General features: G+C 62.6%; 1 protein-coding gene and 1 long non-coding RNA gene across 3 annotated transcripts in view; one reads left to right on the top strand and one right to left on the bottom strand.

Moving 5' to 3' along the window:
• Nucleotides 1–2,869: 2,869 nt before the first annotated feature.
• Nucleotides 2,870–6,654, bottom strand: LOC107159165. Of its 2 annotated transcripts, XR_007351297.1 has the most exons (5): nt 6,384–6,654; nt 5,822–5,945; nt 3,998–4,129; nt 3,530–3,700; nt 2,870–3,377 (listed from the first exon to the last, which is right to left on the bottom strand). It is a non-coding gene; the product is annotated as an uncharacterized LOC107159165 (long non-coding RNA). The 2 variants fall into 2 exon arrangements; XR_001505712.2 differs by lacking the exon at nt 3,998–4,129 and having other exon boundaries at nt 2,871–3,377.
• Nucleotides 6,655–12,881: 6,227 nt separating this feature from the next.
• Nucleotides 12,882–24,528, top strand: part of Rxra (retinoid X receptor alpha) — an 87,403-nt gene continuing 75,756 nt past the window's right edge. The window contains exon 1 of the mRNA XM_048813369.1: nt 12,882–13,071. The gene's annotated coding sequence lies outside the window, so the exon portion shown is untranslated. The remainder of the gene's footprint in view (nt 13,072–24,528) is intronic.

The following is a 24,528-nucleotide window of genomic DNA, read 5'->3' as shown; positions in this document are numbered from 1 at the left end:
TGGAAGGGACTGGGCTGGGATGACAAGGAGACAGCATACCCTTGGCCCAGGGCTCTTCTGAACCTGGGGAACGGGAGCCTGGTGGCTGGCTGCCAAGTTCCAGGGCTCGTGGCCGGCCAGCTCCTCCACACCACTGACCCCAGGAGCAGGCCGCATGGAGCAGGGGCAGCAGCTGTCCTAGGGGCTCTCGGCTCATCCTCTCTGCTCTGTGGTGACTCCAAGTGTGGTTGGCAGGCAAAGCTTGCCCCTCTGCTGATGGCCCTGCAGCACCCCAGCAGCAGGAGCCTCTGTCCACCCCGGTGGGCTCCGAATGGCTCCCCAAGCCCACTAAGTACAGACTTCTTAAAAGCTGAGAGCAGAGGCCAGGAGTTGTGAAGAGCTGCTTAAGACCGTTCAGATCCCAAGGGCATCCCGAAGGACCTGCCCCTGCCCAGAAGCCCTGGTGCCCTGGGGTGGGGTTGAGTCTGTGATCACCAGGATGATCTAGATGTGCCTGGCCATGTGGCTTCGACTGGGCAATGCTGGGCCTGGGCTGGGAAAGTCTCCCTTTCACTCAACTTCCAGACCCTCCCTGGAGCATCTCCGTGGGCGTTGGGGCTGACAAGTCACGATGGGGAATTTCCACCAGCCGGGTCTGAGACGCTGTGAACTGCTGTGCTCTGTGCTGTCCTTGGCACTCCTTGGGCAGGCTCCAGAGGCTCTACCTCACCTGTCCACAGGAGAGAGCCAGCCCAGCCCCACCTCAGGTGGAAACTGAGGCCTGAGGGGCACAGACTGGCAGAGGGGGCACAGGCTGTGATCTGGCCCCTGAGCCCCTTGGGGCTCAGGTCCCCACTCCCATCACCGGCCTGGATTTATTGATGGGTGGTTAAGCTGGAAAAGACCAAGTAGGGAGTGACCACACTTTAAAACACCCCCATCAGGAGACCTCGAACCTCAGCCACGCTGCCAGAGCCAGGGAGCAGCCGCTCCAGGGACGCACCGCTGGGTGGGATCTGGGGCTGCCCTTTGCCGCGGCCATGGCAGGGGTGACCTGGGCCTTTGGCTCCCTTTTCCAAACACCCACAGCCCTCAAGCTGTTTTTAAAGCCACGAGGCAGGAGACACAGGTCTGGTACACTGGGATGCCTTGCAGGTTTGGTGGACCTGAGGTCCAGCAGGTGCCATGGGGGCAGGGCTTACTGGCCAGGTGTTGGGGCCCCCATGCAGTTTCCACCAGGGTGTCGCCCCTCCTCATCTTCCTCCCACCCTTGCGCTCCAGGGGAAAGGGCTGGTCACGAAGCCCCTGTGAAGCCCACTGGCCCTGGACAGTTGTGCAGGCTTGGACCTGAGCCCCCTTGGGCCTGTCTCCTTCATCGTCTCTCAGTGTCCATCACCCCTGAGGAAGGGCTGCTGCAGGCTTTGTGGGAGAAGCAGAGGGTGCCTGAGGCCCAGGGGTGCTCTGGCCAACAAAGGCCCGGCAGGGGTCACAGACCCCTCAAGTTATGGAAATTTGCTGGGGGGGGGCCTGACTGGAGCCTCATATATGGGCACTTTGAAGCAGGTGGGCAGGCTGCTGGAGGAGGGGGTACCCCCCAGGCTGGGCTCAAGGGCTCAGGGCAGTGCTAGGGCCTCCTTATGATCCAGTCGGCAGCAGACCTGCCCAAGGTAGAGAGCCAAGGTCAGGCCCCAAGCCCCAGGCGCCTGTGCTCCTGCTGGAGGGCCTTGCGTCCAGGGTTGCCCCTCCCTTCCCTGTGCCTGTGCTTAGAAGAGGCTTTACTTGGGGGGGACCCTCATGGTGGGAGAAACAAAGGCCAGCTGTCCCCACAATCGGCCTGTGGACTGGGCTACCGGCCGGGGGGTGTTGTCTGTCTTGTCTTCTGGGGGTTGGTGGGAAAGGGCCTGGGTGCGGGGTAAGGGATTCCCGAAGATTTTCTCTGTGCCCCTTTCCTTGTGGGCTCTTTCCAGAGCAAATCCCAAAAGTCTTCCGCATGGGTCTTGCACCTGGTTGCAAGGGCTTTGATCCCTGGGGCCACAGACTCTTTGGCCGACAGGTAAACGGAGGCCCTTGGAGGAAACCACCTTTTGTGTTGGGTATAGAGGTCTGCGCATGTGACCTGGGGTGCAGAAGAGAGCCAGGCCCTTCAAAGCCATGTCCCCCTGGCTCAGCGAGCACTCCAAGTCCCCGAGTCCCATAACCTGCCCAGTGGGGAGTGGACAGCTGGGGATCCCAGCCCTTGCCCACAGCCACCACGTGCTGCATGTCTGTGTGTTGGTGGTGGGTAGGGGCGTGGCACAGGAGACGAGCAACCCTGGGGACCAGGTGCTAGCCTGGGGAGGGACGGCTGTGGGCAGGGCTGGGTGAGCAGGAGGAAGATGACTCAGAGGAAGGAGGAGCACTGCCTGTGAGTCTGGACTTCATCCTTAGGGCCATGGCAGCAGGGGTGGGTTTGGAAGCTGGGAGTGTCGGGGACGGGGATGGAGGCTGCCTCCCTGGGCCGGGCAGAGGCAGGGACAGGAGGCCAGTGGCAGGGTGGGGCCTGGACCTTTAGGGCCCTATTACACTCGGCCTCCCAGGGCTGGGACCTGGCCCCGGGCCTGCACTGTGAGGCTGGCAACCTTGCCAGGCTGAGCCTCGACCTGGAGCCCAGCCAGGCCCTCCTGAGACCCAGGATAATGTGTGCTGGCCTGTCTTCACCCCACTCACGGGCTCTGTGGGGGCAGAGCTGCAGTTTTCAGCACAGTGTTTTCTGATGCTAGCACCAAGGAGCATCCGGCAAACTCCGGGGGCCTCTCCCCATTCTTCACCGCGGAACGACGCCTCTTTATGGCCACTATCAATAACCGCTCCCCACCCCTGGCCGCCACAGTGGCCACATATATAATATTTAAACCACGTTGGGGATGACGGAGATGGACGGATATTTTTAATCCCAACAGACTATTACGGTTCATATCATGTCTGTCAAATAAATATTATGAATCATTTCCCGTTATCTTTATGGGGGCCAGCTGACGACATGGGGGGTTGGCGCAGAAGTCTTCCCTGCGTACTTCTCCACCTCTTATACATATGCGTGTGAATAGAGGGAGATTTATGAAGCAATTGTCGATAATAAATGCCCCCGATAAAGCACATTATCTTGTCCCTTGATGGGTGGCGTGTGGAGAGGGGCACGGTGCAGAGAGCCAGGGAGAAGGTGCCAGCCTCAAAGTCAAGCACGGCTGGAACTGGTGCCCCCAGTTGGCAGTCTCAGCCTTGGCTCTTCCCAATGCCTGGGATACCTTGGCTTCTGGTTTCCTGTTGTCGTAGTCTCATTTCATGTCCAAAAGCCTCTGTGGTTAACTGGTTCTTTTCTCCCATTTTACGAAGAAGCCACTGAAGTTCGGAGAGGACCCCTGCCCAAGGGCCATGACACAGTTGGTGGTAGAGCCTGACTCTGGCCTCCTCCCCAGGTATCTCTCCCAGCACCCTGTTTTCTGGGTCTGTCGCCTGTCCCTTCTGCCTGAACTCCAGTCTTACATGGCACGGGCTGCCCTGGCTTACCTACCCATATATGAGGAGAAGCAGGTGGTGCAGGAGATTTTAGAGGTTGCAGTGCAAGGTTGGTGGTTGTGTGGAGTCCTCCCGGGGGCTCTGACCATTGGCTTGCGACCACAGCACGGGGGCCACTGTGTGACCTGAAGTCAGTTCTTGTTCCTCTCAGCCTCTGTGTCTCCTTCTGTAAAGTGGGGAAAAGGAGCCTGTTGGGGGGGTTTGGGGATGGCGCCCGGCAGCTGCTGCAGGCCAGCCCAGGAGGCCCCCAGGAACCACCCGTGTCCTCCCCCACTCTCTGAACCGCCCCTCCCAGGCCTTCTGTGAGTCTGCTGGTGAGCTGGGTTTCGGCAGGAGTGTCTCCTCAGTTCTTTGGAGATCCTTGCTGGCCCCTCCTGGCTCTTTCCCAGAGCCGCCCAGAGTCCCCATCCTTCACACACCAGCCCTGTCTCCTACGCTTGCTGCACCTGGAAACAGGACCCACCCGTGAGGGAGGCAGCTGCTGGGCCTCTGGGGCCCCTCCTACTTTGCCCTCTCCTCCTCTGCACTGGTTTGGGGGTGGAGGCCAGCCAACTTTTCCACCGCCTGCTGACGGGTATGGCATCGTCCTGCAGGGCTGCAAAGGTCTCACTTAGGCCCTGACCCAGGGGCAGAAAGGGTCTTCTCCCCTCCTCTCCTCTTCTCCCTCCCCCAAGCAGAACAGGCAGGAATCTGAGTGTGGACGGCAGCCTTCCCATCTCCCCCATCTGTGGAGAAATGCAACATGACTTATCAAAGGGGTGGGGGCTGGAGCCCCAGGTCCTAGCCCCAAGCTCCATCCGGCCTTGCTGGGTAACCTCAGGCAAGGCCCTCGCTGCTCTGAACTTTACCTGCCATTTCCTAGCTTGGGTCATCTGTCACCACAGACAGAAAGCATTACGCCCAACACAGCCACAGGGGGAGTGGGAAAGGGCCCCTCAGGGAAGCTTGCTTGGAGACAGAGGCTCCATCTGACCAGGAGCCCCTGGCCTGCCTTGTTTGGGGACCCAGCACCCCGACCCCATGAGGCTCCGCCAGTTACCAGCTCAGGATCACATGGACCCTCCCTTGGGGAAGGAACTGGAGGTGACCCAGCACCCTGTGGGGTCCTTGGGACTTCTGGAACACCAGCCCTCCACCCCGATGCCAGCTCCAGGGTGCCCAGCGGCACAGACTTTAAAGACATTATTCACCAAGTGATTCCTGAGACTGTTTACAAGGCTGAGCTGAGGCAGGCACATGGAAAAGGCCAAGGTGCCTTAAAAAGCCCCAAATAAAAACAAAAAACAAAACTCTCTTAGACGGCAGGTTGTAAATAGGTGGATACAACTATAAAAATATTTTTGGCTTCGGAGGCACATGGTAGGTTTTTCCATGGTTAGTTTGGACCTGGCTACTCCCAAAGGGCAGCCACTGTTCCCGGAGGGTTTGTGTGGGATCATTAGCACACAAGAGCGCAAACTGGGGGGAGAGTGGGAAATAGTGGCTGCAGAAATGACCAGCAGCCCTGTCATGCCCACACCGTGGACCTGTGTCTGGCGGGGCCCCTTCCAGCAGCCAGCTCGGGCTCCCTGGGCACCACCATCCCTGTGCTCTGGACAGGGAAGACGAGGCTGTGGACACCCGGGTTGGCTTTGAACCCAGCCTGCAGGGTGCTGGGCCTCGCAGACTCCCCACTCTTCATGGGTTCCTGGGAGCAGCAGGCCCCTCTGGGGCGTCAGCCTTCCCTGGGCAGCCTGCTGGTTTCCAGCTGAGTTTTCCAGCAGCAAGGGGTGAGGCTGGGGGAGGGGTGCAGTGGGAGCAGGAGGCACTCTCAGAAGGTGGCCTCAGATGCTGTAGCCCAGCCTTGGAGGCCTCTGGGACCAGCTTTCCCACAACTCTCTGGCATGTTCCAACCTGCGGCTGGCCAGGCTTGCTGCTCACGGCTCTGATCCTCCTCCAGGCCACTGCCCCGCCACCCTGGGGTGCCTCGACCGACAAACACACCCCTCCTTCAAAACCCAACTCAAGGACCAACCATCAGAAAGCCACGGGCCCGCTGGCTTATGGACCTTGCCCTCCTGCCACTGTCCCTAGTGCTTCCTATCTGCTCCAACCACGGCTTCTGTGGGTGTCCCTGGCCCTTCCAGGCCACGGCTGTGGCTCCCAGGAGAGTGAGTTGCCCATCCCATCCCATAACAGTAATAAAACAGCTGCCGTCTGTGGAGCTCCTCCTCTGTGCCAGTGTCCCTGCACGGCCTGTTTAGCCAACCCAGTGACTCAGGGAGAGGGCGGGGCAGTCCCCACTTACAGATGAGGAAACTGAGGTGCAGAGGTCACGTGGCTGGTGAGAGCCAGACCTAGGGTCTGACCCTGCCTTACCCATCGTGGCTACACCTCCTCTGAGTGCCCGACGTCAGGCCTCTGTGTGGGTTCTGCAGATATTTGGAAAACAGGATCATTCACATTCTTCCTCTCCCCACCCCAGACCCATCCTTGTCCCTTCCGTGGGGGTGAGCTGTGCACAGTCCAGAGCCCACAGGCCGTGGCAGGAAGGCAGTGCTGTATTGCTGGTCACCCTGAGAGGACAGTGTGAGGCCTGTACACAGCACCACTGTGTACCCAGCTGGTACCCTGGGTGGCCAGTGGTTCTAAGCACAGGCCATGGGTTCAAATGCTGCCGTGCCCACTGTCCACAGGCTGCCAGAGGATTTATCAGTCACTCCTGTCCAGGAAGAAGCTGGCGTCAGGGACTGGGGGCTTATCTCCCCCACCATGTGTGCCCAACGAGCTACAAGGTCTGATGCAGGCAGGGAGGCTGGGTTCTGGGCCACACCAGGGGCTGGTCTAGGGACGACGGGGACAGGCCTCACCTGGTGTGCAGCACACACCCAGAGCCCATCAGGCGCAGGCCAGCTCTTCCTCACTCTTGGTCAGGTGTGGACCCATTCCCAGGCCCACAGGAGGTCAGTAGGCTATGGGCTGTGCCACTGGAGATGATGACGGCTGGTGAGGGCCACAGGTAAAGTCCACTGCTAGAGGGAGGGTCCTGGGGGGCAGGCTGTCTGGCCAGATGGTGTGTGTGTGTGTGTGTGTGTGTGTGTGGCCAAGGGGACGGGGGTAGGGAGAAGCCAGCAGAGAGACTGGGAGGGCTGCCTACCTGGCCTGGGCTCCCCAACAAGGCTTACTCTCCCAGGTGCACCCCATGGTGCTCCTGCCCCCAGTGGAACAAGGGGTTCCTTCCAGGACAGGACACAGGGGTCCTCCTATTACTGTCCCATGTCCCAGAGGAGGACAGTAAAGCCTAGAAGGGAGGTGGCACATGTGGCAGTAGTGCCCCTGGGACCCTCTCCCTTGTCAGACTGTGGCTATCTCCAGGCCATCCACATGTGTTCGTAGCCCTCTTCTGCACCAGAACCCCCTGATCCAGCTGCCATGTGCAGCTGGCTGACTTTGGTGAGCCGCTGTGCCCTCTCCGAGCTGGGTGTAGGACTGGCAGCAGTGAGCTGGGGTTCGGGGCCAGGGAGGCGGGGCGCCTTGGCCAGCCTGGCGCAGCAGGCCAGAGGCGGTGCGCGTGCTCAGGAAGGTTGGCTTGGCTCTGCGCAGGTAGCTCACACCCAAACCCGAATTCCAGCCGCCCAAGACGGCGGGCGGGAGGAGGCCCAAGCTGTCCCAGGGCAGGAGTGCTTCCTTTCGTTTTTTTAAACAAACAAATCATGAATTTAAAAGTCAGGGCAGAGAACTACCCATGGTATAAAAATAGCCATGGGCCACAAAGTCAACGTCCAAGTCGTCAGCAGCGCCTTTGAGGAGGGTTCTGGAGGTGTCAGGGCCAATATGGAGGCGCAGTGTGAGGCCCCCTCCGGCTGCCCAGCCGGCCTGCGGGTCCCTCAGTGGTGAGGGACTGGGTGCCCTTCGGCTGCAGGTGTGTATGTGTGGGGTGGGCCGGGACGTCCAAAGCTGACCAGCTTCCCCGGAGTCGCCAGGTCACTGACGTCGGGGCTCATCACCCCTCTGTGCCTCAGTTTCCCCACGCATCTGCCGGTTGCGCTGCCTGCGCTGGTCCGGTGCTCTCCGCAGGGCGTCTGCTGGGCCAGCCGGGATCCCCGCGCGGCCACGGCCGGCCTCTTTGTGTGGCCGCTGCAGACAATGGTCGTTGGGCTCCCGGCCCCGCTCTCCTCCTCCTCCTCCGCCTCCTCCGCCTCCTCCNAGAACCGGGCCTCAGCCGGAGGACCAACTTCTGAGCTCGCTCGAGGGCTCTCGGCCTCCTTGGCAACCAGACGGGGTGGCGCGCTGGGCCCGGAGTGGCCTCTGCGCTGCTTGCCCCGTGGGACAGCCGCCCGTTCCAGCAGGCCGCTGGCCCCTGGGTGTGTGTCCGTTGGAAAGCTAGCTGACACCCCTTTCTCCCCCATAGTTGCCCAGGCCGGTGGGTACGGTCACCCAGGATCCAGCATCACAGGGACTTCAAATTCAGAACTGGAGCTCCTCACTCTGGCACCCCCAGCTGTTCTCCAGTACTGGCTAGCCCCACATCAGGGAGGACAGCCCAGAGGCAGGAGGGTCAGCTTTCCTGTCCTCTTGCTGCCATCCTGCCCAGCAGTTTCCAGCCCCAGGCTGCCTGCCTACTCCAGGCCCTGGTCCTAGCTCCGAGGAGTGGGCATAGTCAGAGGCCCCCACTCATTGCTTTCCCTAGGGTTTGGGAGCCAGTGAGAAGCAGGGGGCTTTATAAATGATCTCCGGGAAGGACATTAATTTGGTGTGGGGACGGCAGCCAGGCTGTCAGGCTGGTGAAGGATTTGTGCCGAATGGAAATTAAGACAACTGATTATGAACCAAACCCCATGACCGTTGCCCCTTCTGCCTGCCCACCCCCTACAGCGAGGGTGTGGGGGTGGGGTGCAGTTTGGCCACCCTGGGAGTTGCTTAGCACCCAGCATGGCTGCAGGGACATTTGGTGCTATTGAGAGGTCAGCCCCCTAGGGTTTTGAGGGAGCTGGTCTGAGCACCTGGCCTGTGGTTCAGGACAGGCCTGCTACAGGGTGACTGGGGCGGGAGGTTCCAAGTGTGTCAGATCTGAGAAGACTTACTTCCCAACAGAAGTAGAACAGAGTGGGTGAGTGAGCACGAGGTCCAGCCTGAGGGGCTAGGCATTCATGCCCATTTTGCAGATGAGAAAACTGGTTGGGAGAAGTCCAGCTAAGGTGCTGAGTGGTGGGTTTGTATTGGAGTCCCCAGCTGGGGATGTCTGTGCATGGTGCTGAGGGACAGCCACTGCAGGGCCCGTGGGAACCGGTCTGGGGACATCTCCTTTTACTCCACGAAAGCTCTTGTACACACATGTGCTCATAGAACTGGGCTCGCCAGAGGACCCTTCCAGAGCAGGAATGTGTGCTCAGCTCAGCTTCTGGCCCCTGGACATGGCCAGGGCCTGGCTGCACTTTGGCTAATTCTTGGGAAGAGAACAAGTCCTTCTCCCTAATGCCCCAGAAGGGCCACAGCTAGTCCTATTAGTTGGCACGTGTGGGCCTGGCGCTGAGGGTGCCCAGGCTCCAGGGTGGCTGTGTTGGAGTCTCTATGAAGAGCAGAGGGTGTACCTCCAAGGTTCCCCATGGGCTTCGGTGAACTGTTCTATCCACGAGGTGCCTGGGAGTCTTGTGTTCGTGAAGTGGCAGCTCTGTGGGCCCAGCTGGTCACCTCCCAGGCAGCCCATACCCCCAGGCTGAGTGGAGAGTCCTGGGCTCTGATTACATTTTATTTTTTCCTAAGCTTGTGACCGGCTCTGAAGTCCAATGCAGTTGAAGGTCCATTTAAGCGGCTACTTGCCTAAGCCCTTTTGTCAACACAGCCTAATCCCTCATGGGGGGTGAGTGTCAGAGGGCCTGGCTTGTCCAGGACCCACTGGCTGCCCCATCAGACCTGGAGCTGCTGGAAAGTCTCCACTGTCCCGTTCAGCTGCCTGACCACTTTGGGGGTCTGGGGCCAAGAGGGCTTCTTCTCAGAATCACCAAGGGGCTTGGTGGGCCAGGGAGTATCCCAGCTGCTGCCACTGAGCCCATCAGTGTGGGATGAATCTGGAAGGAAAGTGAGGCTGGGGAATTTGCCTGAGGCAGCCCTTGCTTCCTGGCCCTGCTGCCCAGGGCCGGCCTTGCTTCATGCCCATTGGGGAGATGGCCCAGGCTGGCCTCAGCTTGGATGGTGGGACTTGAAGGCTGAGCTTGCAAAGTTTAGAGGGGTCAGCCCACACCAGGCCCTCAGCTGCTAGTGGTGCATTTGCTTGTGGGGGCACCAGGTGGCCAGAAGCAGAAGCAAAGCTACAGGCCTTCTCCAGGGGGACACTCAGGGACCTGGCTGGGTAAGGGGCTTCTGGTAACATCAGAGCCCTTGGGACCCAAAATAGAGCACATTCCGGGGCCTCCCGAAATAACAGGGTCACGTGACTCTCTGAAGGCTGGGCTTGGCGTCCAGCTCGGGCCTGACGAGGCAGTTCGTGGCTGGGCCCTGGGCATGCCGATTGGGTGTTTGTTTTGGTGAACTTTGGAGGGGGCTCTGTTTGTTGACTTCGGAAGTGTTAGGGCGAGAAAAATGGCCCTCATATGCTGGCCTGATAGGAGCCATGGCCTTGCCAGCCTGGGGCTGACCACTGTGCCGGGGTCTGAGCATGTGGTCCAGATGTGGGCCAGGCAAGCTGGGCCCACAGGGAGGGCTGGGGAGGGAGGGGAGCCCTGCACACAGCCTAGGGTGCATGTGGCTCCCGAGTCCTAGGGTGTGTGGGGTTCAGAGCTGGGCCGATAGCCTGATCACATGGGAGGCTGCAGTGGGCCGGCTCCCAGCTCCCAGCTCCACCAGTGCCCAGACAGCTCTTTCAGCTGTGCCTGTCCTTCAGGGCCTGTGGCAAGGCCTGCTTCCTCCGGGAGGCCCCACGGACTGCCTGTGAGGGGCCCTGTCCCAGCCCCTCTGTGGCTGTGGGATGGTTATAGTTGGTGATCTTTGTTTTCTTTTTTGGAAAAGGATGCCCAGAGGGTTTGTGGAATTTGTGTGGGTGCAGGGTGGGTGTTGCAGCCTGTGCACCCCCATTCTGAGAGCTGGCTGTGCATGCCCTGGGGCTCTGTGTCTGGAGGGATGGGACAGAACTCACCTGTCCGGGGGATGCTGCTGGGGGTGGGGTGGAAGCCTAGCAGGTCCACCAGAGCCAGGGGGCTGCTGGGCACTACCTTCTTAGGTAGTGTGTGGTCTTACCATGGTTGGAGTATTTCGGGGATGGGGTCTTGAGGGCAAGCATGGCCTGGTTGAGAAGAGGGCTTCTGGGCCTGGCCTGGCCCAGCTGTCTCGGCAGATGCAGGGCAGGGGCTCCCAACTGGCTCGGGGCCAGGACAAGTCAAGACCTGCCCTCCTCTTCTCTGCTAGGCTTGAAATTTGTGAGCCAGGGCCCTGAGGTGTCCCATTGGCTGGCTAATTTCCGTGGGAACTGGCCATTGGCCAGATTCAGGATAGGCAGGGGTGTCAGCTCTCGAGTCTGAGTATCTGGTCTATGGCCGGTGGGAGCCAATGTCCACTGGGACTCACCTTCCAGGCCTTTGTCCCCACGTGCAGTAGGCAGGTCAGTTTCATGGATGGCGTGCTGGGTGGGGAAGGGGCCAGTCCCTCTCTCCCCCCTGCCTGTCTGCCCCAGCATGGCTGTCCTATAGGGTGCAGTCCTGGCATCCTTCTCCCTCCTCCTTTCTCATACACTCCTCAGCTCTGGAGTGAGTGACCACAACGTCCCCCACATCCCTGAGGGACAGGCAGCTCTGACAACGACCCTGGCTATCTGCATTTGTAAAATGGAGCACTCCTTGCTCCTGTAGGGTGCTGAGCAGGCTGGCTGGGAGTTCAGGGAGCTCTGTGCATGGGGTGTCTCTCCCCCTTTCTGAAGGCAAGGCCTGCAGCTAGGTTCTCCCTGGGCCACAGGCTTGGGTCGGTATGGGGCCAGTCTGCAGTGTTGAACGAAAACTGACCTGAGGCCCTCTGGTGCCATCCAGGATGGGAACAGATGGGAGAAGGAGAGGGTGTCTGCAAATAGCAGCCCCTTGGTGGGGGCCGTCAACCTGCCACAGAAGCTCTGGTCCCTGCCAGGCTCCTGGGACCAGCCCCACCCCACTGCAGGGACTGTCCCTGGGGTCGAGGAGTTGGGGGCCGAGGGCCGGGCGCCTGCACACCCACCCGCGTCTGGTGCGAGATGTTCTGAGCAGTTGTGCCCCAGCGCCTCACAGACAGGGAAATTGCACCCTAGAGTTACAAAGCAATCGTCTAGCTCAGCAGCTGAACGAGCGTGAAACAGAGCGGAAAGCAGCTAGATAAAATTGGCCCAGGCCGCGTGGGGGAGCGAGGGGACACGCACACGCACGCAGGCCCAGCGTGCACAGGCGTGGATGCGTGCACACGCATGCGCCCTTGCTGAGTTCGAATCCTGCTTGTGGCCTGGCCAGGAGCTGGGCTGTGCCCCATTCCCCTGCAGGGGGGCAGCGGGGCGGGGGGAGGCCCTCTCACTCCTTCTGGACCTGGGGGCTCCTGCCAGTTCTGTCAGCCCCGTCCTCCTGCGTTTCTAGCAACTTGCCCAGGACCTGCCTGCCCCCATGAGGATCCCAGTGGCCCGTGGGCAGTGGGCATCTGCTGTGTCCTGGGGACTTAGCTTTCAGGACGCCCCAGGAGCTTCACAGAGGCAGGCCACCTGGCGGAGGGAGACAGCCCTAGGTGAGTTGTGTCGGTCCTCGTGCCCTGGTGTCCTGCCTCTGCGCGGTTCTGCTTTTGCTCAGTAAGTTGCTGTCACAGGCCTGGGCCCAGCGCTGTGCTCGGCCAGACCTGGCTGGGGTGGGGTCTGTTCCCCAGCTCCTCCCGCCTCTGGGGCATCCTCAGAAGCTGCCCACCTGCCGGTGGGGCTGCGCCTGCCAGGTTCCCCGGGAACCCCCATGAACTCCACCTGGTGTGTTGTGTCAAGAGTGGGGACACCTATGAAGGCTGACTCCTGGCCCTGGGAGTCTTGTCCCCTTCTCCCCCCCCGCCCAGGCCCTCCAGGGAGTGGAGACCCCGATCTCACTCCAGGGTCATCCTGCACTGTGGGGGCAGGTGGGCTAGAAGACCCCCGTCCCCTGCATAGCTGCAGGTGGATGAGCAGCAGGGGCTGGGGCAGCTCATGCCACCAAGGCCAGGTGTCTGGCAGCAGGCTCCAGAGGGACCTGGGGGAGGAGCCAGGTGGGGCTGGCCACACCGGGTCCTCAGGACAGGGCAGGGACTCGGTCATCACTGTGGTCCCCGCCCCAGCACACGTGCACACATGTGTGCACACACGTGCCCTGTGGGGCTGGGGGCAGGCGCAGTGGCCAGGAGCCCTTCCAGAGGCGGACCAGGCCTGCCTGCAGCTGTGTCCACTGTGGGTTGTGGGTTGAGAGCACCCATCAGGCACTGGCCTGTCTCGCCTCCCACAGGAGAGGGGCAGCACAGGAAGAGGCCCCTGTCAGCCTTCCAGTGTGGGCCTTGCCACAAGAGCGGGGTTGCAGCAGGAGGGGGCAGGACACCCTGTGGCAGGTACAGCCAGACCACGGCCCAGAGGCCAGCCTGGAGGTTGAGGTGGGGGGGCGGGGGTGGGCAGAGCCAGCAGCATTGTTGGGGTGGGAGGGAGGCTGGGCGGGCTGGGTACCGAGGCCCTGTGTGGTGACACTCCAGATGGAGGTAGATTGGAGGCAGGGGGCTTGAGGAGGTGGTCCTCATTGCCTCTCTGGCAGCTCACTGGTCAGCGAGGGTGGGGTGGGAGCTCCCAGTGGCCTCTTGGAGGCTTAGGAATGTCCTGGGCCAGCCTGGGGGTCTTCACCCTTCCTGGCCAGAGACTCCCTGCACATGGGAGGGAGAGGACTCTTTTTCAGCCCACTCCCCATGCCCGGGTTGGCTCAGTCTCCCCAACCACTGCCCTGCCCTGCACCTCAGCCCACCCTGGCCCTCAGAACCTTGGCCTGACCCCGGGTAGATTCCTTCTACCAGTTCCCCCCACCCATCTCAAGGCCTGGGGGCCCATGGCATCAGGGAAGGGTCCTGGGGTCTGTGGGGCAGGGGGCAAACAGAGCAGTGGTTAAGAGAGTCGAAGCCCAGGCTGGGAAGGATGTCCAGGGCTGAGCATGGGATGACGTGGGAGCGGCTGTCCCCAGGGGCCCCAAGGACCATGGTGGAGACCAGGCTTCAGGGCTGGGGAATGGGACCCTGAGGTGCTTGGGTCAATCCCTAGGGTCTGGGTGTGAGGTGTGAGGGCTGCCTGTGTGGAGTGCTCCCTGCCCAAGCCCAAGTCCACCCTTCGTGACAACCTTGGCCCTGACTTCTTCTGAGACAGGCTCCATTAACTGGGGATGAAGGGGAGCCCTCAGCCTGAGCCCCGCTTCTGGGAGTGCCCAGAGCCTGCCCCAGCTGCCCTGCACCAACGATCATCTGTCTGGGCCTCCGTTTCCCTGACTGCCCTAGGGCACGGGGCTGGTGCTGACTATGTCAGTCGAGGCCGTGGCCATCCCAAGTATGGCACCTCCAGCACCGAGGGGAGGGAGAGTGAGTTGGGCCAGGGCCAGGCCGTGTGTAAATCCTGCAGCTACCGCGGATAAACCCCGTGGAGTTCAAAGCCGGGGGTTTGGCGTGGGGCGGTAACGAGGTTACTGATCCAGCAGGCTCCAGGATGCGGGGGCGGGAGCAGGGCTCTGAGTAGCCCATGACTGACCGTGTAGCCCAAGTGTCTGTGCTGGCCCTGCAGAGGTCAGGTGGTGACAGCCCTAGGGGCTAGAGTCACTGCAGTCAGAGGAACTCGCTGCTAGCCCTGGGTCCCCTCCCTTCCCTGATGCCCGTGGATGCTCCCTTCCCTTCCAGGACTCTCGGTGTCCTCGGCATCCCCGTCCCTGTGCATAGTGGAGAGCACCGGTGGTGGCCACGGCTTGAGACTGGCCCCAGGGTCTGAGTCCTGCCGTCTACCTTGCTGCCACCCAGGTCCCTCCTGGTACCGTGGTGACCACACCTGTGCTGGGCTTTGAGGCCCGGCTGGTAGGGCAGGGCTTGGCAGGAGTGGGCTGCAGTGTGTGGCCACCGTTCCGAGGCTTCCTGAGAGCAGGGCCTGGCTGAGGTGGCCCCTGCACTCGCAGCACAGGCGTCCGAGAGCTCGTTCTACTTCCGGAGTGACCAGAAAGACCCAATGCCTGACCCCAGTGGCACTGCACCGTGAGGGCTGTGTCCTGGCGCGGGCTGGACCCACCCGGCCTTACCAGCCACATGCTCCCTGATAGGGCCAGGCATCGGGCAGCGTGTCACTGGCTGTGGTGGCCACGTGTGCCAGCTGTCCCTTGAGCTCCACTCTCTATGGGGAGGGACCCTGTGTGGGGCCAGTGCGTCCGCACCAGAGGTGAGCGCTAGACTGGGCGAAGGCAAGCTCTGGGGCCGAGCCCACCGTCCCCACCTGGTCTCTGGGGGCTGAGCCCACCGTCCCCACCTGGTCTCTAGGGCCGAGCCCACCATCCCCACCTGGTCTCTGTCCTCCGGTTGGCCTCCTTCACATGCCTCTGGCCACCCAACTTTACGGTGGCTCTGAGTGCACTTGACATGGGTGCCACAGCTTCCTGAGCCCCCCGGCCCTGCCCTGCTCAGGATAGGGTGCAGCCTGGGGTGGGGTGGGGCCAGTTCTGGGCTGTGTGGCTGGGGCAGGTCCCTACTCCTCTCTGGGCCTGCCTGCGCCCACTGGTAGTGGAGGCCCCTGTGTCTACCTCCTTGGCTCTGTTCTGATGGGCTGGTGGCCCAGCTGGGGACCAGCTCCTCAGGAAATGGCTCTACCCCTCCTTGGTTGAGTGGGACGGGAACTAGGTGAGGGGCCAGAGTCCCGGGTCCAGAAGACATGACCTCTGAGCCTGCCAGGAGCGGGGTCGCCCCAGCGAGAGTGTTATGTGAAAGCACTCTGGGTGAGGACATGGTGGTCCCTAAGAGTGGGGGTGACAGGACAGGGGGTGCACAGATGAGTGGGTCACCTCATGCTGGACACCATCCACGGCCAGGTCAGCTCCTTCTGAGCTCTGTCCTCCCCTGCCTGGAACCTTCCATGGCTCCCCGCTGCTCCACTGTGGAGGCCAGGCCTGCATCAGTGTGGGGCCCACAGCCTTGTTTCTTCAAGCTCCTCTCAAGGCCCCCCTCACTTCCCCGCGTCTGGCGCTTACAGGGCACACAGCCTGTTCCCCAGGGCGAGTGCAGGCCCCCCAGAGTTGGGCTGTGTGGACCCCATCTTGCACGCTCACATTGCTTCACTGAAAGTTGCTGGGGAAGGCAGTCGGGGAAGCCCACAGGTGATGCCGCAGTTGGGCTTTGAAGGATGAATAGGAGTTTGCTGGGTGGACTGTGGAGTTATGGTGGAGAGAATGGGTGGACCCTCTCCAGGAGGTTATGGCCCCTGCCAGGGGTCCCGGGAGGCGATGCCCATGTGGGCGTGAGAAGGGGTCTTCCTAGAGGGGTTCAGGAGATTTGTCAGCTGGCTGGGCTCCTCCGGCCTGCCCCCGCCAGGCAGTTGGGTTCCAGGTCTGCTGGTGGGGAGCCGCGTGAGCCGGGGGTGTGGTTGGCAGTCTGGGAATGATGAACCCTGCCAGGAGCGCAGGGCAGGCTGGGCCTGGCTGCCCCCAGCCTGCTGCAGGTAGCCCCTCCGAGTCGTCCCCTGCTGGCCTCTGTCCCCTCCTTCCTGGGTGCTGGACTGCTTCCTGGATATGAGCGTGACCCTCTCTGGCCCACCACATGTTGCTGCCCAGTGCAGGGCACTGGCCCTCGTTGGGGCCTGTGCTGGATGGAACAGCTGGGGTCCCTTCCCTGCCTGCCAGTCTGCCCTGTGCCCCTCAGTCCCTCCCTGCCTGTCCATGACAGCTCTGGCATTGCCTGCCCGGGAGTCCCCCATGTGCCAGGCTGTCTGTCGGTCCCTTTCCCTCTACTTGCTGGATGGAGAACAGCTCCTTTGGGACCAGAGTCCAGGGGAGGTGCTGGGGCCTCCACCCCATCCCTGCTGTGGACTTTCTGCCCAGGATCAAGGTCGAGGAGGAGGGCGGGAGGCGGGGCCTTCGTCACTGGGTGCCAGGCCTCCTGGGCCCTGTGGTGGTGGGCGGGCCCAGAGTGGGTAGCCAAGGCGGGGGGCAAGCCTCCCTGGCACAGGTGGGCACCAGCCCTGCTGTCCCGCGGGGCCCACCCTGCTTCTAGGCTGGGACAAGGACCTCACCCTGAGAGGAAGAGTGGCAGTGGTCTCGGGGGCTGCCCGTGACCGCACCGTGCAAGGACGTCAGGCCCGTCCCTCCCTCTGCCACGTGGACTTTGTAACCAAGCCTGCTGGCCCCTCCTTTTTATGTCGGTTTCCTCCTGGGCAGAGTGGAAGGAAGGAGGTGGGACAGGAGGTGAGGTGGGGAGCGCTGAGCTGGGGACCCTGGGCAGACATTACTGATCAGCACAGATCTTCCCTGCCAGGCCCTGGGACCTCGGAGGCTGGCCCACCTCTCGTCACGGATGGGAGTTGGCGCTCAGGTTGTGTTTGCTGCCGAGTCTGCAGCGCCGGGTGCAGCCGGGCCTCGTGATGTTTGTTGAATGAGTTGGTGCTCCCTGCGGCCTCCCTGCGGCCTCCCTGCCCTGCCGGCCTCCCCAGGTCAGCAATGTCCAGGGGTGCACCATCCCTTGCAGAGGAGACTTTAAAATGACGGTGGTCACTTGAATCATTCTAGGGCTCCCTCCCACTTACCAGGGAGGGGAAGTCCTGCTGTGTGTCCAACCTGGTGCTCACCCAGGAGGGGCTGGTGCCCTGCACCCGAGGACTCTTGGCTCCGTGCTGGAGTTGGGCCCTGGGGCTGTGGGGCCTGCCTCCACCAAGAGTGGCCCCCACCCTTGCTTGGTGCACCTGTGCGGCTGAATCTCGGGTCTCCCTCTGACGCAGGCTCCAGAGAGCTGCAGAGTTGCAGCCCACGTGCCTGCTGTGTGGGGGCCGGCTCCTTCCTTGGCGGAGTGGTCTGCTGAAACTTGTTGGCCTTGGGGGTCACGACCAGGTGAGAAGGTCAGGACGAACCTTCCACCTGCCCGCTGCCTGTCCACCCAGCACCCATCGGCAGACAGCTGAACAGGCCCAGCCCTGGAAGGGCACCACGGCACCTGGGGGGGCCAGTGGCTGGCAGGTCCCATGCTGCCCTTCGACAGTGAATGACCTTGGGTCAGACTTCTTTAACCTCTGCCTCAGTGTTCTTGTCTGCAGTGGTGGGTGGTGAAGTGGGTGAGTTTAGCACTCAGTGGCTGTCTGCGAACGTGGCCCAGCGAGTGCGGGTCGTGGCTGATGGATTCCTGTCTCCGTCTGGGGTGGGGCTGGTGTCATTGGGGGGTGTGAGAAGTGTGAGGTGGGTTAGGCTTTCAGAGTTGGGGCCCGAGGAACGTGTAGGAGTGCGCCAGCAAGAGGGCAGGTTTGCGCGTCTTACCTGAGTCTCAGCTCTGTGTTGGCAGAGGCTTTGGACAGAGCTCGTTGGCACTGCGGTCTGTGTCTCACACAGCAGTGCCCCTTCCCACACAGGGACCAGCTCCGGGACCCCTGGGGTCCTGGGGCTCTGTGGGTGTAGAGCAATTTCAGTGGATGTAGAGCTCAGAATTTGACCCCCAAAGAGAAATGAGACGGGCAGGTGTCACTTAGCTCGGCCACTGCCCACCAGCCCTGTGGAGCCAGGGAGGCAAGGTCACTGACTGCTAGTGCTCCCAGAGGGCCCCTCTGTCTGTGTGGCCAGCGGGTGCCACTGGCAGGGCCCCTTCCTCCTGGGCTGCCAGGCTGGTGGGGAGCTGAGGGTCAGCAGGCAGCAGATGAAGGTCTGGGACTCACTAAAGGTGGGGAGGGAAGGAAGCCAGGTGGGGGACAGAGAGGGACTTTGGGACTGAGAGGTGACTAGAGGTGACGTGGAACACAGGGTGCAGAGCTGTCTGCACATGCTCAGGTGCACAACAGGGGCTCTAGAGAGGGGTTGCCGTGACATCGGTCACATAACTGGGGTGTGGGGAAGAGTGGGATAGCTGGTGTGGCCAGGCCAGGCCCAGGTGGACAGAGGCAGGGATGGCCCCAGGGTGCACAGGTCAGAAGGCTCTGGTCTGCTAGGAGAGGGGGATGGAGCCAGAGCCCCTGGAGGGTCCCGCGCCACTCGGGATGTGGCGTCGGGCCTGCGTGTGTGGAAGCAGTGGCTGCCGGGACAGTTGGGTGCTGACCAGGCAGGGCAGTCGGGAGTCTTCACCAGGAGGCAGGTGTGGGCGACCGGGGTGGTCTCTCCTGGGAGGAGGCATGGTGGGGAACCCCATGAAGGGTGCCCTTTGGGTCCTTTATGGGCTGTGCCAGGACTCCATGGCTCTGGGTGCCCGTCCTGCACAGGGCTGTGTTCTTGGTGGGCCTCCCGAAGAAATGCCCTGGCAGCCGCCAGGAGGGCACAGCTGAGCGGGGCCTGGTGTGTCCGAGACCGCTGGCTGGCAGCAGATCTGATGGGGAGAGGGGACCTATGATCCAGATGTCCCTCCCTGTAGCATGCTCCTCTTCCTTCCCTGGCACTAGGAGGGCCAGCCTGGGCACTTGGGAGGTGACCCTGATCCTGGGTTCTCATCTGGCTGAGTGAGACACACATGGGACGAGACTCCCTGGCCCTGGAAGCCTCAGGTGGGCACCTGGCTTCCAGGTGATGTGGTGGCTCCTAACAGTGGCTCTGCAGCTCCCTGCAGCTCTGCTCCCTGGCCAGCCTGGTCAGTGTGGTCCATGGTCCTCTCTCAGTGGGGAGGTGGGCAGGTACATGTGGAGTGGCCCTGCTAGGCATTCTGTCCCTCGGCTTATTCCTGGCTCCTGTGACTGTCGAGCTGTGTGGTTTATAAAGAGAAGCCTCCGGGGCTTCAGAGGCCTCCTGTGTCAGGCTGTGTCCAGCCCTCCTGCTGCAGAGCTTGCAGGGCCCAGATGCACCAGGCTCCGGCTCAGGTGGCACCCTGGCCCCTGCAGCCTAGGCCCACGTCCCCTGGATCATGGGGCCATCCCTGGGTGAAGTGTTGGGGAGAGGCCTGCTCTGTGGCCAGTGGACTGGTGGCCTCCCTACCAGGCTTATCTGCTGGTGGTCAATTATTGTGTCTCCCTGTTGGGCAGTGGGGACATGCTGATGGTCGGGGAGGGGACAGTTGCCCATGCTCATGTGGCCCTGGATGTGGCTGATAAACTGTGAAGCTCATTATCGGAGGGCAGCCCGTGCCCCCACCCCTGCCCGCAGGGTGGCCAGGTGCTGCCCTCTGCCTGGCCTTGTGGGGGCAGGTGGGGGAATGTGTGGGCTCCTTGGGGACTCAGGGTCCCCAGAGGTCCCCAGACCTCTGCCAGGGCTCTGGGCCTCCCTTCCCACCCTCTGCCGTCTTGGCCTGTGGCCTGCTTTCCAGCCCTCCTACCTGCTGGCTGGCTTCCTGGGAGCCATGCTGCCGCCTCACCACGGCTCTCCGCCCCCCACGGTGGCCGCCTCATCAGTAGCCCTTGCCTGAAGGGACCAGGGACTTTGAGGGACCTGGGTTGCTGGCTGGTGAGCCTGGCATCTGGGTGGTGCTGGCAGTTACTGAGACCTGGGGCCCGTGGAGTCCCGTGGCCCTGCTCCTTCCGTCCTCTGCCTCCACCTGTGAGGGCCTTGTCGGTGGGACCAGCCTGGTGCTCTCTGGCCCGCTGAGGGGTGCCAGCCTGGAGCCCACTTAGCAGAAAGGCCAGAACTACGGTGGCAGCATATGGCCCTCTGCCTCTTCCCTCCTGCCAGCCCTTGGCCACACTGGGCTTCCCAGCTCTTCTTGGCTCCCAGGGCCTGGACCCTGGGAGTACAGGTCAGTGGGCTCGTGCAGGTGGCCAGGGTCCAGGCAGAGCACGTGTGTGGGGGTATCTGGGCGTGTGTCCTGGGGAGCCTGTTGGGGTGGGCGCATGCCCGTGGGGTGTGGGTGTGGGCACCCATGCCCAGGTGTGGGTGTGTGTGTGTGAGTGCAGGGGGGTTGGGGCAGGTGGTGTCAGGGGAAGAAGCAGAGGGCCAGTGCCCCCAGATGGTGTGAGCACAGGAGTGTGGGCAGCACAGGGCTGCAGAGGGCCCACAGCAGGCGTCCGTCCTTGAAAGACCCCGGCTGTGGTAGGGAGGGTCAGTGGTGATGTCGCCCTTTGACTTCCCTGTCCAGTTCTGAGGAAGTGGCTGGAGGTGGTGGTTTAGATCAAGGGGTGGGGGCCCAGGGGCTCCTGGTTTGAGGGACACTGCAGTAGTGCCTCCTGGGCCAGCAGTCCCTGCGTGGCCCACCCCACTGCCCAGTTAGCCACAGTGCTCTCGCCGCCTCCAGTGCTAGGCAGACCCACAGTGCGCCGTCGATCGTGTGGTGCCTTGCCGGGCTTACAGCAGTGGAGACCTCTGTGGTCAGGGGGAGAGGGTCGTGGCTGCACCATCTGTGGCCTGGACGACCTGCCCTGCCCTCCATTCCGGGCAGAGGCCTGTCTCCCGCGAGGTCTGTGTTGGGAGGACGGGCCTTGCTATCCTGGGCCGGGCCATCACCCTGCTTGGGTGTGAATGGGTCTGGTGTGAACCCTGGCGAGGCCCAACAGGAGGGACAGGACGAGGCTTCCTCTAATTGTGTGGAGAGGAAACGGGCTGAGCAGCGTGGCGGGCCAGCCGAGAGCCCAGCCATCCTGGACTCTAGCCTTGTGCTCCTGTCTCCCGGCTGCCCGCCTTGGGTAGGGGGTGTGTGCCAATGAGGACCACCCTGGTGGGGAGCACAGGGGACCACAGTCCCTGCTGTGGAGGGGCTGTTGCAGGGTGCTGCATATCTTTCCTGTCCCCCGGAGGTCAGCCCTGTCCACAGGAGGCTGAGGCTCCCGTCAGGGCTGGCCCCTGCCAAGGTCACATACTGGTCAGTGGTAGAGTCAAGATTCGAACCCTGGTCCTCTGACTCCTCCTTGGGACGCTTCCTGCCTGGGTCCCAGGTGCCTGGTTGGCGTCTGGGGTGGGCGTGTGGCTGGCTGCAGGCGGGGCCAGAGCTGTGCCCGCCCTCCCAGGCGGGGATGCCCTGTTTCCTACACAAACAGCCTGGCTGGCAGGGCAATTTTATTTTTATTTCCTATTTTTACTTTCCCTGTTGACTCTTTTTAGCAACTCTGGGTCAGATAGGCCCCACCCTCCAGTCTCCACCCGGCTTCCTGGCCCTGGCCTGGGACCGCAGGGCAGGGAGCGCGTGCGCACGTACGTGTGTGTGTGTGTGTGTGTGTGTGTGTGTGTGAGAGAGAGAGAGAGAGAGAGAGAGAGACACCTTGGGGTAGGGTTGGTGGGTACACCCCTCGGGCCAGGGAACTCCTTTGGTCCCCAGAAGTTCTGCCAGAAGGTCCCTTCCCATCCTCTGGACCAGCGATGGCAGCTGGTGATGGCGGGGCATGCCTTGGATAGTGACTCAGTTTCCCACGTGCCTCTCCTGGCTCTCCCTGGAGGTGTGCACGCTGGGTGGGTGGGACCTGGCCTTGGGGTAAGCAATGCCCAGTATTCCTGGCTTGGGCCTGGCTGGGCAGGGCGCAGTGAGGGCAGGCAAGCTCAGGTGTGCTCTGGCTGTCCCCCCCGCGGCTCCGGCCCCACCTGTTGAGGGATCCGCTGTGCTGTGAGCTCTGCAGAGTGAAGCCCACCTCTGGGGTCTGAGCTTCTGGTCAACTGGGGCCTGCCTGGGGGCTGCTGCTGGCTATGGAATGAGGAGACCCCTGATCTGGAGGCATCTCCCTGAGGGCCCTGCTGGGGGCCCTCACCGGCCTGCCGCAGCTCAGGCAGGCCTTGTGTGGGGTTGTGGGTCCTGAATGACAGGAGCAGCCTGGAGAAGCCCAGGCCACTGTGGCTCCCAGGTCCGAGCAGGCCGGTGTTCCAGTGGAGAAGGACTGGCTAGCTGGGGTCAGTGCCTGGGAGAGGGGCGCCAAGCCTGTTGCACTCTGGGAACCCTGGGAGGGAGTTGCTCCTGTTCACAGGGGAGGACCAGGCTCAGAGAGGCCAAGTAGGCGCGGGGACCACCAGAGTGCAGCGTGGAGGGGGGAGGGGGTCCTGTGGGCACGCTGAATTGTGCAGCCCAGGACACTGAGGCAGGAGGCAGGCCACAGAGCCCAGTTTTCCTCCTGGCCTCCTGCCCTGGCTGGCTCAGCCCCAGGCAGCTGGTGGCTGTCATCCTGTGGCTGTGGTGACGGCCGCATCCTCAGCCCAGGTGGTGTGGAGGTGTGGCTGTGGAGATGCATGTGTGGGTGCCCAGATCATCCCTCTGATTAGAGGCCAGGAAACAGTCCTGTGGCTGACCCCACTGGGGAGGGGGCTCCGGGTCCAGATCCCCCTCAGTGCTCCCCAGCTACGAACCCTGGGCAGGAGCTCCCCTCTGAGCCTCGACTTCTGCTCTGTGAGGTGGGTCCAGAGAGGTCATGAGGGCCACCTGGAGTAGGGCTTGTCCCTTGGTTCCTGCACCGGATCAGGGAGCAGAAGGCCCCTCTGGAGGGGTCCTTGTCTGAGCGGAGGGAGAGCAGTTGCTTGCTCCAGGTTCTGTGGCCTGTGGAGGGTCGCCGTCAGTGTCCGGCCTGCAGAGCCTGGCGTCCCTGGGACCTGCCGTTTACCGTCCCTCTGAGTGGCCCCTGCCTCCTCCCTGGGGAGTGGCCCCAGGCCTGAGCCTGGCCTCTGCTCTCCTCCAGAGGACCTCTCAGCAGGTCCATGAATGCGCAAGGCCACTCCCAGCCGCCGAGGGCCTCAGTTTCCCAGCCCGAGCAGCACTGGTGCAAGGGTGTTCTGGATGGGGGGGGCCGCGGCTCCTGGCCCTGGGGTGCTTGCTCGGCTGGCTCTGGGGCTTGGCTTCCTGCCCTCCCTGCCGCTGCCGGAAGGGGCTGTGATTGGGGTCCGCCCGTGGGCCTGACTCAGCAGCCGCAGGGTGGGGGAAACGAGGTTTCTCCACAAAACCCCAGGCCCGGCACCCGCCCAAGGCCAGATTCCTCCTGTGACAGTGTGTGTGGTGGTGTGTGGCGGTGTGTGTGTGGTGGTGTGTGCGGTGTGCGTGGCGGTGTGTGGCAGTGTGCGTGGTGTATGCAGAGTGCTTGAATTTTGTCTCTGGGGCGGGGGCCAGCAGGTGGGTGGAGGAGATTCTGGGCCCGAGACTTTGGGCTCCTGCTGCAGACCCTGGGGTGCTCCCCGGGTACCAACCAGCTCCCCACTCCAACAGGTATCCACCTGTGCGCGGCCTCCTCCAGGAAGCTGTGCTGTTTGGTCCCTTCCACCCTCCACAGGTGCTGTCTTCCCGAGGGCCTCAGTGCTGGGCTGTGCCTGCTGTGGACTTGTGGCCCTGGGCCGTGGGCATGCAGTAGGGATTGGGGGCTCTACCTACCAGGACATTGGGCTGCGTGGCCAAGCCTTGGCTGGGCAGAGGTACCTGGGAGAGAGTTGGGGTCAGAATCTAGAGCCTGGCCTGAGCTACTGGGCACAGAGTGGATCCTGTCCTCCCCTCAGGGTCCAGCGGGTCTGGCCGCTCCTGCTCTGCCTGGACCACTGGTGGACCACTGGGAAGCATTTGTGTACCAGAGGACATTATCAAACCCATGGCTGTGCTGGGGCCTCAGTGTCCCACCTGGCAAGTGAGGGATGTTGCCTGGGGGCGTGGGAGCTGATGTTGGCAGCCTGAGGTCGCTGGGCTCCCAGGGCCAGGTGCCGAGTGCTTCTCAGGAGCAGCAGTCCGGAAGGCGCTGCAGGTTTGGGCCACAGCCGTGACGTGGTTCTCGTGTTCCCACGCTGGCCAGCAGAGGGGGAATCGGCTCTCCCCTGGCTCCTTAGGCCCTGCTCTTGGCCTGCGTAAAGCAGGGACGAGGCTGGGTTGGGACAGGGAGTCTGCTCTGGGCGTGTCTGCCTCCTGGCTGCTGCTGGGCCTCCCGAGTGCCTCCTGTCTTCTCCCCGCAGCCGGGTGGGCAAGACGGGAGAGTCGCTGGGGCGGTGTAGGTGGTGCCCGGGCCTGTCCTCT

Source organism: Marmota marmota, unplaced genomic scaffold, assembly GCF_001458135.2.
Source record: "Marmota marmota marmota unplaced genomic scaffold, marMar, whole genome shotgun sequence".
Taxonomy (NCBI): domain Eukaryota; kingdom Metazoa; phylum Chordata; class Mammalia; order Rodentia; family Sciuridae; genus Marmota; species Marmota marmota.
The sequence above is the reverse complement of the archived record's forward strand: the minus strand, read 5'-3'. Positions and strand labels throughout refer to the sequence as shown.